This window comes from Chrysochloris asiatica, unplaced genomic scaffold (genome assembly GCF_000296735.1).
Source record: "Chrysochloris asiatica unplaced genomic scaffold, ChrAsi1.0 scaffold00052, whole genome shotgun sequence".
Lineage (NCBI taxonomy): Eukaryota > Metazoa > Chordata > Mammalia > Afrosoricida > Chrysochloridae > Chrysochloris > Chrysochloris asiatica.
The window spans coordinates 446,635-459,515 of NW_006408570.1; the positions used below are offsets into that span (position 1 = coordinate 446,635).

Genomic DNA, 12,881 nt, shown 5'->3' on the forward strand with positions numbered 1-12,881 from the left:
ACCTGACAACAACAACAACAACAATGCTACCAGAACTCCTTACACTAACACATAGGCTCCACAAAAGCAAAGATTTTAATTTGTTTTGTTTACTGATACATCTTTGGTGCCAAGAACCATGCTTGGCATATAATAGTAGGTGCACATTAAATATTTGCTGAATAAATGAATTTTCTTTAATCTTCACAAGAACCTTGAATTATCTCTGTATTATAAATGAGGGTGCAAAGACTCAGAAAAATTACATAAATTGCCTTATATTCCATGACCAACATATGATAGATCCATGTAGACCACCTCATAGAGAGAAGTGGCATGTCCCTGGAAGGCATGGCTGCTGCTGTGTGCTCCATTGACTAGCTGGGGGTAGGTTCTATCGTCCTGGATGCATCGGTAGAATTGGGGTTACCTTCACCCCATATAGATGCACATAATACCTGGGAGTCACCATGACAACAGATTAATAGTGAGGAGTCTTGCTATTGGCCCAGTTGGCAAACTTGGAAGATTTTTTGTTTTATAGAGGCTTCTATTGCCATACAGAAAGATCTCCTTCAGGATCTGTTTAATTATTTTCTGGAGGTTGTTTTAAATAGGCTCTGTCTTTGCTACCTTAGGAGATTTGGCAAAGTTGCTGAGAAGGAGGCAGAGGGTAGGGGGAGTGAGCCAGTTAGGGGGCGGGCCAGGACAGGTTCACTTTGTTTGGGTGCTGGGGGGTTGCCCTCCCCTCCTCTACTATCTTCCCTCCCACACCCACACTAGAGTCCTACATCAGCCTCTCCTCACAGTAGATTAGGACCCACCTTCTGCCTGCCTCTCTTCTCTGAGGTTCACACCGATTCAGATGTCACCTGGGCCCCAAATGCTGGTCATTTCTGAAATCAGCATACTTCTGCATGTTCCAGTTACCTCTCACCCAGACTGCTTCTCCTATAGCAGATTCTGCCCTCATTCCTGTGTTGGGGAATCAAGCAAGGCTCAAAATATAACATCCCTGCTAGTTTGTTGCTGCATCCTGTGAGTCTCCGGGGGGTCAGGTCTGCTCATTTTATGTGTTCAGCCAGAGGCATAGTGGGAGATGGGCTGAGCCCGGAAAATATCAGGCATTTTGGTTTAGAGTGGAGATATCCCAGTGGGCTAACAAGAAGGCTCCTGGGGCTCCCTGCCCTAGATTTTCAGTGTGTGGGGACTATCCATTGTTTCTTACTTGACCTCCCTTTGAATGCTCCATATCCCAGAATGATCTTCCCCTGCAACCTGTTTGCAGGTTTTATTGAATTTCAAGCAAATGGACATCTCTTTACTTATTTATTTTATTGTGAATTGAGTGACAAGATCATAAGGTTTTGTTTTTGTTTTAAGATCTTCAGTTTTACATTCAGCAAATCTTCCGCTTTGTTTCATCTCAATGATTGCAATCCCCTCCATGTAACAACAGTTGTCCCATTGCCTCCCCATGGTTACCCACGTAAAAATATCCTCTTTCAAACTCATATATTTGTGGGATATATATATATACACACACACACATATACATATATGCTGTTGTTGTTATGTGCCGTGGAGTTGGTTCTGACTCATAGAGGCCCTGTACAGGGTTTCCAAGGCTGTAAATCTTTACGGGAGCAGAAAGACTCATCTTTGTCCCGTGGAACAGTTGGTAGTTTTGAACTGCTGGCCCTGATTCGTAACCACTATGCTACCAGAGCTCCATATATGTGTGTGTTTGTATATATATATATCCTATGCTTCCTCCCATATCCATTCAGTCTGTGTCTCTGTTGTTGTATCTACACACAAAACACTGTTGTTTCAAGGTTGTGTATATCTCATTATTTACCTCTGTTCCCTTTACCCCTTGCATACTTCCCTGTGTCTTCACTTGTCTTTATCTCCCAACCTCCTTCCTCTTGTATATTGTTCTCCCTTTTCTTGTATTTGCCTTCCCTGTCACCCAAGTTAACAAGTGTCTATCCTCTAACCAGTGAATGACACTGCCTTCCCTCCCACCCCTTGTAAACCATCAAAGAATGTTTCTTTTAGTATGAAAAATTTTTGAGTTTTTATGATAGTTAGTCTCATACAATATTTGTTAAGACTGGCTTATTTCACTCAGCATAATGTCCTCCAGGTTCATCCATGTTATAAAATATTTAGAAGATTCATCGTTATTCTTCAGTGTTGCATAGTATTCCATTGTTTGTACCAAAGTGTGTATGTATCACTCTTGCATTGTTGGACATTTGAACTGTCTCCATCTTTCTACTATTGTGAATAGTGCTACGATGAACATTGGTCTGTATATATCTACTTGTGTGCTGGCTCATATTTCTTGTGGATATATACCAGCTGGAGGGATTATTGTGTCATATGGTCTTTCTAGAGTCCTAGTGTGACACTGTAGGATAAGCAAGGTCGGTGGTTCCTCAGAAACCCTATACAGGGTCACAATGAGTTGGAACCAATTCGATAGCACTTAACAACAATGACAATGGTACGTCCATTTCTAACTTTCTGAGGAAGCACCACACCATTGTCACAATGGTTGAACCATTTTACAGTCCCGCTGGCAATGTAGGAGAGACCTAGTGTTTCCACAGCCTCAACAGCATTTGTTGTTTTCTGTTTTTTTGAACTTTATTATTAATGGTGTGAGATGATATCTCATTGTTGTTTTAATTTTCATTTCTCTATTGACTAATCATCATAAACATTTCTTCATATGTTTGTTGGCTGCCTGAATGAATGCCTTCATTGGTGAAGTGTCTGTTCGTGTCCTGTGCCCAAGACTCCTGGTGTGGCACTGTACGATCAGCAGTGGACTTCAAACCACAAGGTCGCCAGTTCAAACCCATCAACTGCTCTTCGGAAACCTTACCCGGGGTTGCTATGATTTGGAACTAACTCAGTGGCACTTAACAACACAACAGCAATGACTAATGATCATGAGTATTTCTTCATGTATTTGTTGGCTGCCTGAATGAATATCTTCTTTGGTGAAATGTCTGTGCCCATTTTTAATTGGGTTGTTTGTCTTTTTCTTGTAGAGTGTTGTATTTTTCTATAAATTTTAGAGATTAGCCCCTTGTCTGATATGTTGTTGCAAAAAATGTTTTCCCAGTCTGTTGACAAACAGCCAGTTCTTAACTAGTAGATGGTGGTGGTGATGTTGTACCGTGGAGTTGGCTTCAACTCGTAGCAACCCTGTATAGGATAATCCAGCTGCTGCCATTTCTGCATCCAAAGTCTGACTCATGGGTCCTGCAGGTCCTGGGGGAAAGCCCAGATGGAATGAGTCAGAGCTGAATTCTGATTTCCCACAAGTTGGGCATGATGTCTTAGACCATCACACAGGACAGGGCTCTGAAGAGATTTGTTTCCACCTCTTGCCATGTTAAATTTTCTTTTTTTAAGCCTGTACAAATGTATGCCATAAGCTTCTGTTTGACTTTCATTTTAGCAAATTATGTCAGAACATTTTCTTGCATTTAAATTTTTCTTATACATTCTCATAATTTTGCCACATTTCATTGATTTCAGACTGTTCGTTGAAAGGCAATATGTACATATATAGATGTATAAGTATAATGCATATTTACAGATTTAAGTGCATCTTTGGTTTTTTAAAAACATTTTTTGTGGTACTATAACAATCATTTACCCTTTTAGCTGTTTTTAAGTGTACACTTCAGTGACATTAATGACATTCATCATGTTGTGCCACCTTTACCACAATCCATTTCCAAATGCTTTTTCATCACTCCAAGCAGAAACTCAGCACTCCTTAAGCAATAACTCACCACTTCCCTCTCCCCTCTGCTCCTAAACTACTTACTAATACACTTTTGTCTCTATGTATTTGCTATTCTGGATATTTCATATTAGTAAGATCAGACAATATATTTTGTCTGTCTTGCATCACTCAGCATGTTTTCCAGGTTCACTCGTGTTGTAACATGTATCAGAACTCACTTCTATTTATAACTGAATACTGTTCAATTGTATCAATATGCATGGGATGTTTCTACCTTTTGGCTACCATGGATAATGCTGTCGTGTACCTCCATGTACAGGTTGTTTCAGTCCCTGCTTTTAAGTCTTTTGGGAACATATTGAGTGCAATTGCTGAGTCATAGGAAATTTCTGTTTAACTTTTTAAGAAACTGCGCTAGAAATGCTTGAGGATTTCAATTTCTCAACATCCTCATAAATACTTCTTATTTTCCATTTTTCTGGTAATTGATAGCCTGCCTTGTGGATGTGAAGTGGTGTATCATTGCAGTTTTTGTTGTTGTTGTTTTTTAGTCTATAAATCCTCTTTATTGTTTGCTCATATTTACCAAATATCATTCTTTATCATTTTTTTTTTAATTTGTATTTTTTTTTAAAGATTTTTATTGTGGATTGAGTAAAAGGTTACAGGGCAGACCATCAGTTTTACATTTCAAAAAATCATATACATTGTTTCTTTACAATGATTATAATCCCCTCTGTGTACCATCATTTAACAGTCTTTCTCTCTATTCACTTTAGCTTTTTTTTTTTTTTTAAACAAAACAAAAAAACACCACTCAGGCATATATAATAATTTACACAATAATTTACACCTCCAAAGGGCACATTCTGCAAGTCTGCCACCCAGCCACTGGCTCTTAGTCGCTCTCTTCCCATGAATCTGGAGTCCTCAACAGCTCCCTTTCCCCATGACTCCATCTCTGCCTCCATCTCTGGTGTTGCTGCTTCTCTGGATAAGGGCCTGCATTCTGCTTGTGCTCTTCTCCCTTGATAGTCCTAGGGTCCTCTGTTTCTGGACTGTAAAATTAATCATTCCCCTGTTTTTGATACAAAACTTCTACCTTTACAATTGTGAGAGTGGCAGTTAGTCATGATAACAATTATTCACTATTGAATCATATGAATCTTATCCCCATCTCTTTTCACCAGACCTATCTAGACAAGATGAAAACTATTCAGTGGGGACTCTTCCCCCACACCACACACACTCTTAAACTACACACCCTCTTAAAATCTTGTAAGCCAGTCACTTTGTGCCTTTATCACCCCCTCATTTTAGGTAACCAGTGTCTAAATTGCCCGTCCCTATCTACCCTGTGTACAGAGGGGATAGCACCAGTGTCTAAATTGCCTGTCCCTATCTACCCTGTGTACAGAGGGGATAGCATTGATACTTGATGTGAAGACTCCTTCCCTTTCTGTTGGTATTTAGAGTTACTACCTCCATGAGTATAGGTCAAGTTCATCAAATTGTAGCAATTCTGTTTCCTTTGTCCAAAAAAAAATTTTTTATTATTATTTTTTTTTGTGTGTGTGTAATCTTACTCTATCTAGTAGAGCCATCAAGGCTAGTTCAAATGGGTACTATCTGCAAGTTTGGGCGTTCTTGTGCCTCTCCCCTCGTTTCATATCAGCTGGATGCTTCACTCTCAGTTCTAGCCGTCTGTGGCCATGTCCTTGTCCATGTTCTCAAGTGTTCCCAGGTCTCACCACACTTTGGACCAACCAGCCCTTCCTCTTCTCTCTCTCATCTCCAGGTCAACAGGGGGTCAATGGATTGTGTTTGAACTCAGCCCATTTCTTCATTGCTGCCTTTCTCCCTCTTCCACTCACCAATGTGGTTGCCAGCCAGCTTACATGCCTGTTCATGTGTTCCCATTGAGTTAAAGTCTTAGAGAGGAGTTTGTCCTGAAGGAACTTGATGGCTTGCCTTGATGGCTTCCCAGTAGTAGTAGTAGCCAGTCATGCTGACATTTTTGTTTTGGGTTTTTCCTGATGATCTTTCTTTATAGATGTATCTTCTGTTAATTTAGCTGTTCCAGGCTGGTCTGCTTATCCTTGCTAGTGGGAATGTCCCACCTCATAAAGTTCTGGATGGGACTCAGGATTACATCTAAAGTCCTATACTCTGTAAAGGCTTTGCAAGATGCCTATTTCATTGGGCAAGTTCTAGAACCCCTTTTAGGTATTCCAAACAGTTATAGGCTGAAGATGGGCTTACAAGTTTTCTGTAATCATGTTTCCCAACATTCCTTTCTATCCCACTCAAGTGCCTATTTTACAATAGTAGGCAAGACTCTTCTTACCATTTGTAAATTGGGTGGTTTGCCTTTTTGTTGCTGAGTTACAAAAGTACTAAGAATTCTTAATATATTCTGGATTTTAAAACCCCTATCTTCACTTTCTTGATCCAGTCATTGATGGCTAGAAGTTTTTCATTTTGTTGAAGTCTGAGGTACCTATTTTCATCTTTCATGTGAGTGCTTTTGGTGTCAAATCTAAGCATCCATTGTCAAAACTAGTTACCAAAACTTTACCCGTATGCTTTTGTTCTAAGAGTTTTGTGGGTTTTCATTCTTACATTATGTCATTGATCCATTTTCAGTTAACTTTTGCATGTAGTGTGAGGCAGGCATCCAATTTCATTCTTTTGCATGTGGAGATCCAATTGTTCCAACACCATTTATTGAAGAGACTATTCTTTCCCTATTTAACAGACCTACCTGTCATCCTTGTCAAATATTGGCAATAGATGTATGGACTTGTTTATGGATTCTCAACTCTAATTCATTGGTCTATATGTCTCTCTGTATTCTAGCATCATACTGTTTTGATAACTGTATGTATGTAGCTTTAGAGCAAGTTTTGAAATCTGGGAATGTAAGTTCTAGTTTATTCTTTTTCAAGATTACTTTGGCTATTGGGGACTCTTGCAATTACATGTGAATTTGAGGATAGACTTCCATTTCTGAAAAAAAAAGCTGTTGGAATTTTATTGAATCTGTAAATTGCTTTGGGTAGCACTGGCATTTTAACAATATTAATCTTTCAATCCATGAACATGGGATACCTTTCCACTTAATTAGGTCTTTCAAAATTTCTTTGAACAATATTTAAAATTTTTCACTGTATGAATGCTTCACTTCTGAGTTAAATTTATTCCTTAAAATGCTATTTTAAATGGAGTTGTTTTCTTAAAATTTCTTCCCCACTAGTGGCATATAGAATTGCAGTTGGGTTTCATGACTTGATATTGTACCTTGCAACTTTGTTAAATTCATTTTATAGTTCTAGTAGCTTTCTTGTAGATTATTTGGAATTCCCTATATATTGTGTCATCTATAAATAGTTTTAATTCTTCTTTTTGGATTTAAATACCTTTTCTTTTTCTTGCCCAATCACTTTGGATAGAAGTTTTAGTACAATGTTGAGTGGCAGTGGTGAAAGTGGGTGTCCTTATCTTGTTCTGATCTTAAGGGAAAAGTTTGCAGTCACACCACTGAGTCTGATATTAGCAATGGGTTTTAATAAGTACCCTTTATCATGTTGAGGAGTTTCCCTTCTGTTCAGTTTGCTGAGTGTTGTTTTTTTTTTTCATGAAAGGTTGTTAGATATTGCCATATGACTTTCCTGTATTAATTGAGATGATCTTGTAGATTTCCCCCCTTTATTATATTATGATGTATTATATTAATTAATATTCGTATTGTAAGTCACCCTTGCATTCCTGTGATAAATGCTACTCGGTCATAGTGTATAATTCTCTTAATATGCTTTTGGATTTGGTTTATTAGAATAGTGTTGAAGAGTTTTCTATCAATATACGTAAAGGTTACTAGTCTATAGTTTTCCTTTCTTGTGGTATCATTGGTATCGGTACCAGTACTGCTGCCTTCTTAGGATGAGTTAGGAAGTGTTCCCTCTTCTATTTGTTAGAAGAATTTCAGGAGGATTTGTGTCAATTCTTTGAATAGTTGGCAGAATTTCCAAGTGAAACCATTTAGTATGGGTTTCTTCTTTGTTGGTATGTTGCTGACTTGTTAGGAGTCTTAGAAATCTTCAGTTGTTGTAGGAAGTTTATGTGCTTATAAGAATTTATCCATTTCAAACTTGTATCATTTGCATATTGTAGGTTGTTAATCATTCTTCCTCCAGTCCTAATACTGTGTTCTTCTTCATATAGTCCAGTTTCTCAGTTTATTTGTCAGTATAGAGATTGAATAAGTGTGGTGAAAGGAACACAAGGATCCTGTTGTTTTGTTTGGATGACTGCCTCTTGGTCTATATACAGTTTCTATTTGAGCACAGTTAAGAATAAAGAGGACTTGAAACACTTACTGATGAGCATCAAAGACTACAGCCTTCAGTTTGGAGTATTCCCTCAACATAAAGGAAATAAAAATCCTTACAACTGGGCTAGTAAGCAACAGAATGATAAACAGAGAAAATATTGAAGTTGTCAAGGATTGCATTTTACATGGATCCACAGTCAACACCCATGGAAGCAACAGTCAGGAAATCAAACGATGTATGGCACTGGGCAAATCTGCTGCAAAAGACTTCTTTAAAGTGTTAAAAGGTAAAGATGTTACTTTGAGGACTAAGATGTGTGGCGCTGTGGGTTAATGCGCTAGACTGCCAAGTTGGTTTGAATTGCAAGGTTGGTGGTTCAAGCTCACCAGTTGCTCCTTGGAAATCTTCTACAGGGTCACTATGGGTCGGAACAGACTCCATGGCACTTGACAACAACAACCTAAGCTTGTTTTTTTTTCAGTCGCCTCATATGCATATGCAAAGCTGGACAATGAGTAAGGAAAAGTGAAGAATAATTGATGCATTTGAATATTGAGTGTACCAGAAAAGTGAAAGAAGAAGTATAGCCTTCATGCTCCTTAAAAGCAAGGATGATGAGACTTTGTCTCATATACTTTGGACATGTTACCAGGAGGGATAGGTCCTGGAGAAGGACAGCATGCTTGGCAAAATAGAGGGTTATTGAAAAGAGGAATACACACCATGTGATGGATTGATACAGCGGCTGCAGTAATGGGCTCAAACATAGCAACGGTTTTGAGGCTGGCACAGTGCTGGGCAGATTTCATTCTGGTTGTCTATCACTGAGTTGAAATGGACTGTACGGCACCTAACATCAACAGCAACAAATTTTCATAATGTTCTTTTATAATCCTTTTTTATTTCTGGTTTTGTTGAGTCTTTCTGTTGTTCTTCTAATCTCTGTTTCACTCTGCTCTGCTCTGCTCTTTGGTATTTCCTTTCTTCCTTTCTCTGGTAGTTTACTCTGCGTTTTTCAATCCTCTTTTAGTTCCTAAGTTTTTGTTTTTTTTTTTTAAAGATTATTTATTTGAGATCTTTCTTGTTTTTAAATGTAGGCCTTTACCACTTGTCTTTGTTATGTAGTGCTGCTATGACAGTCACCACCACAAGGGTGACTTTAACAAACAGGCATTTACTTTCTGACAGTGTAGGAGGCTGGAAGTCTGAATTCAGGGTACTGACTGTAGGGGATGGCTCTGGGGGAAGGCTCTTTTCTCTTCTGAGCTTCTGGTCTTCATACCTCTTCATGTGGCTTGGCATCTCTCTTACCCCAGCTCTGCTTCTTTTGCTTGCTTGTTTAATCTGCTGTATATCTCAGAAGAGTTTCATTCAAGACACATTCTACAGTAAACCTGCCTCATCAGCAACAAAGGCAGCCCATTGCCAAATGGGATTATAACCACAGACATAGAAGTTAGGATTTACAACACATAAATTTGGGGAACACAATTCTGTCCTTAACACTATAAATTTCTCTCTGAACACTGCCTTCACTGCATCTCATTGGTTCGGTGGTATGCTTTCCTATTCATTCATCTCTAAGCATTTTCTGATTTCTTCTTTGACTCATTAATTGCTTAATAATATGTTGTTTAATTTCCACATGTCTGTGAAATTTCCAGTTTTCCTTCTGTTATTAATTTTTAATTACATTCCTTGTAGATACAGAAAATACTTTCTGTGATTTCATTCTTTACATGTTTAAGACTTGTTCTGTGACCTAGAATATCATCTGTCCTGGAGAGTAATGTGCATATTAATATTCTTCTTCTTGTTGTGTTGATGTTGTTGTTTTGTTGTTGTTGTCAGGTGCCATCGAATCAGAACCGACTCATAGCGACCCCATGCACAGCAGAACGAAACAATGTCTGATCCTGGGCCAACCTCACTACCGCTGCCACACTTGAGTCCATCAGTGATGCCACCTGGCTGATCCATCTGGTTGGGGGTCTTCCTCTTTTTCTCTGACCCTCCACCCTACCCAGCATGACATCCTTCTCCAACGATTGTTTCCTCTGGACAATATGTCCAAAGTATGAGAGACAAAGCTTAGCCATCTTGGCCTCCAAGGAGCACTCTGGCTGCACTTCTTCCAAAACAGATCTATTGGTTCTTTTGGCAGCCCATGGCACTTTCAGTATTCTCCTCCAGCACCACGACTCAAAGGCATCAATTCTTCTATAATCTTCGATAAGTGCCATCAATTCAGTTTAGACTCATGGCAGCCCTGTATAGAGTTTCTGAGGAGGGTCTGGTGAATTTGAACAGCCAGCCTTGTGGTTCAAACCACTCCTGCTGCCAAGTGCTTATCCTATAGCGCCACACCAGGACTACATATACTATGTGCCCATTAATATAAACTTATAATTATCTTTTACTTGCCATTTTAAATCATGTATGATACAGGTAGAGTTACAAACCAAAAATACTATAAAACTGGCCTATGTGCCCATTAATATAAACTTATAATTATCTTTTACTTGCCATTTTAAATCATGTATGATACAAGTAGAGTTACAAACCAAAAATACTATAAAACTGGCCTTTATATTTGCCCATAAAATTTCCTTTCCCAGAAATCTCTTTTCCTTTGTCAAACAGCTTCAAGTTCTCATCTAGGATGTTTTATGTTTGTTTTCATTTCAGTCTTGAGGACTTCCTGTGGCATTTCTTGTAGGGTATTTCTAATTGTAATGAACTCTCTTTTACTCATCAGGAATATCTTAATTTAATCCTCATTTTGAAGATATCAAATTCTTACTTGGCAGCTTTTTTCTTTTAGCACTTTAAATATGTCATCCCATTGTTTTCTAGCTTCCATGGCCTCTAAGAAAATAAGTACTTAGTCTTATTGAGGATTCCTTGTATGTTACAATTATGTTCTCCCTTGCTACTCTCAAGAGTTTTTCTTTTTCTTTGTTTTAGTAGAATAATATATCAGGGCATGGGTCTCTTTGGGTTCATACTGTTTGGCTATGTAGATTCATGTCCTTAATCAAATTTGAGAAGTTTTCTACCATTATTTGTTTAAATTTTCTTTTTGTCCTCTTCTCTCTTTCTTTGCCTTCTGTGACTGCTTGATGGTGTCCCACAAGTCTCTTAGGTTCTGTTCACTTTTCTTTACTCATTTTTCCTTTATTCTTCAGACTCACTAATTTAATTTGTCTATCTTCTATTTCACTTATTCTTTCTGCCAGCTCAAATCTGCTATTGTTCCCCTCCAGTGAACTTTTCATTGCAGTTGTTAGATTTTTCAGCTCCAGTAATCCTATTTAGCTATTTTTTTTTATAGTGTCCATATCTTTATTGGAGTCCTGGTTTGGCGCTGTGGATTAATGCGCTGGACCGCAAGGTTGGTTTGAACTGCAAGGACAACAATTCAAGCTCACCAGCCGCTCCTCGGAAACCATATACAGGGCCACTATGGGCTGAAACCAACTTGATGGCACTTAACAACAACAACAACAACAACAACATATCTTTATTAGAAGCCCTGGTGATGCTGTAAGTTAGACATTAGGTTTATAACTGTAAAGTCAACAGTTCAAATCCACCAGCTACTTCTCAGTAGAAAGATGAGAGTGTCTGTTCCTGATTTATAGTTTCAGAAACCCTACATAGAGTTACTTTGAGTTGAAATTGAGTTGCAGTGGGTTTGGTTTTTTGTTTTTGTTTACATCTTCACTGACATTCTCATTTTGTTTATGTGTCATTTTTCTAATTTCTTTCAGTTCTTTGTGGGTTTTTTTCCCCCCCAATCTATAAGTATATTTAATACTGTTATTTAAAAAATTCTTTGCTTGATCCAAGCCATGGCATTTTCAGTCACCTCACATGCATGTGAAACTTGGACAATGTAAAGAAGACTGTAGAAGAATCAATGTGTTTGAATTATGGTGTTTGAGAAAAATATTGAAAGGACTACTAGAAGAACAAACAAATCTGTCTTGGAAGAATTACAGCCAGAATGTTCCTTAGAAGCAAGGATGGCAAGACGTTGTCTCTCCTATTTTGGACATAGCATCAGGAGGGACCAGTCAGTGGAGTAAGATATCATGCTTGGTAAAGTGGAAGGTCAGCAAAAAAGAGGAAGACCCACTCCCCCAGGCCCCAAAGAGATGGATTAACGTGGTAGCAATAACAATGGACTCAAATGTAACAAAAATTGTGAGGATGAAACAGGACCAGATAGTATTTTGTTCTGTTGTGCACAGGGTCACTTTGAGTTGAAACTGACTCAAAAGCACCCAACAACAACAACAATTTAAAAGTCTTCTAGTTCATTATCTGGGCTTTCATTGGCTCCATTTATGTCACTTCATTTTTTAAATGGCCAATTCTTCATGTTTCTTGGACCTTGTGATTTTTGTTGTTGTTGAAACTGGGATATTGGAATATTATAATGTGTTAGCTCTGGAATTTAGATTCTTTTTCTTACTAAGGGTTTGGATTTTTTTTCTTTTTCATTGTTGAAGGCTGTAGTCATTGTCTACTCAATGACCTCACCTAACTATTTATAGCAGTGACTGTCCTCTGGATATGCATTGATGCTGAGGACTCTGATCTCCAGACTGTGCGCAGCTGATCTTTTAAAAGAGATCTCTTTGTACCCCAGAGCAGGGAAAATAATCTTCCAGTTTATTTAGCTCTGTCAGAGTTCTCTGTCACCATGTAAACTAAAAATCAAACCCAATGCTACCTTATAGCAACCCAGCAGAACAGAGTAGAACTGTCTAATAGGGTTTCTAAGG

At 38.4% G+C, this 12,881-nt stretch overlaps 1 protein-coding gene across 1 annotated transcript in view; it reads left to right on the forward strand.

Annotated features, from left to right (window-relative positions):
• Window positions 1-12,881, forward strand: part of SFXN5 (sideroflexin 5) — a 205,617-nt gene that overhangs the window by 45,082 nt on the left and 147,654 nt on the right. The window lies entirely within an intron of this gene.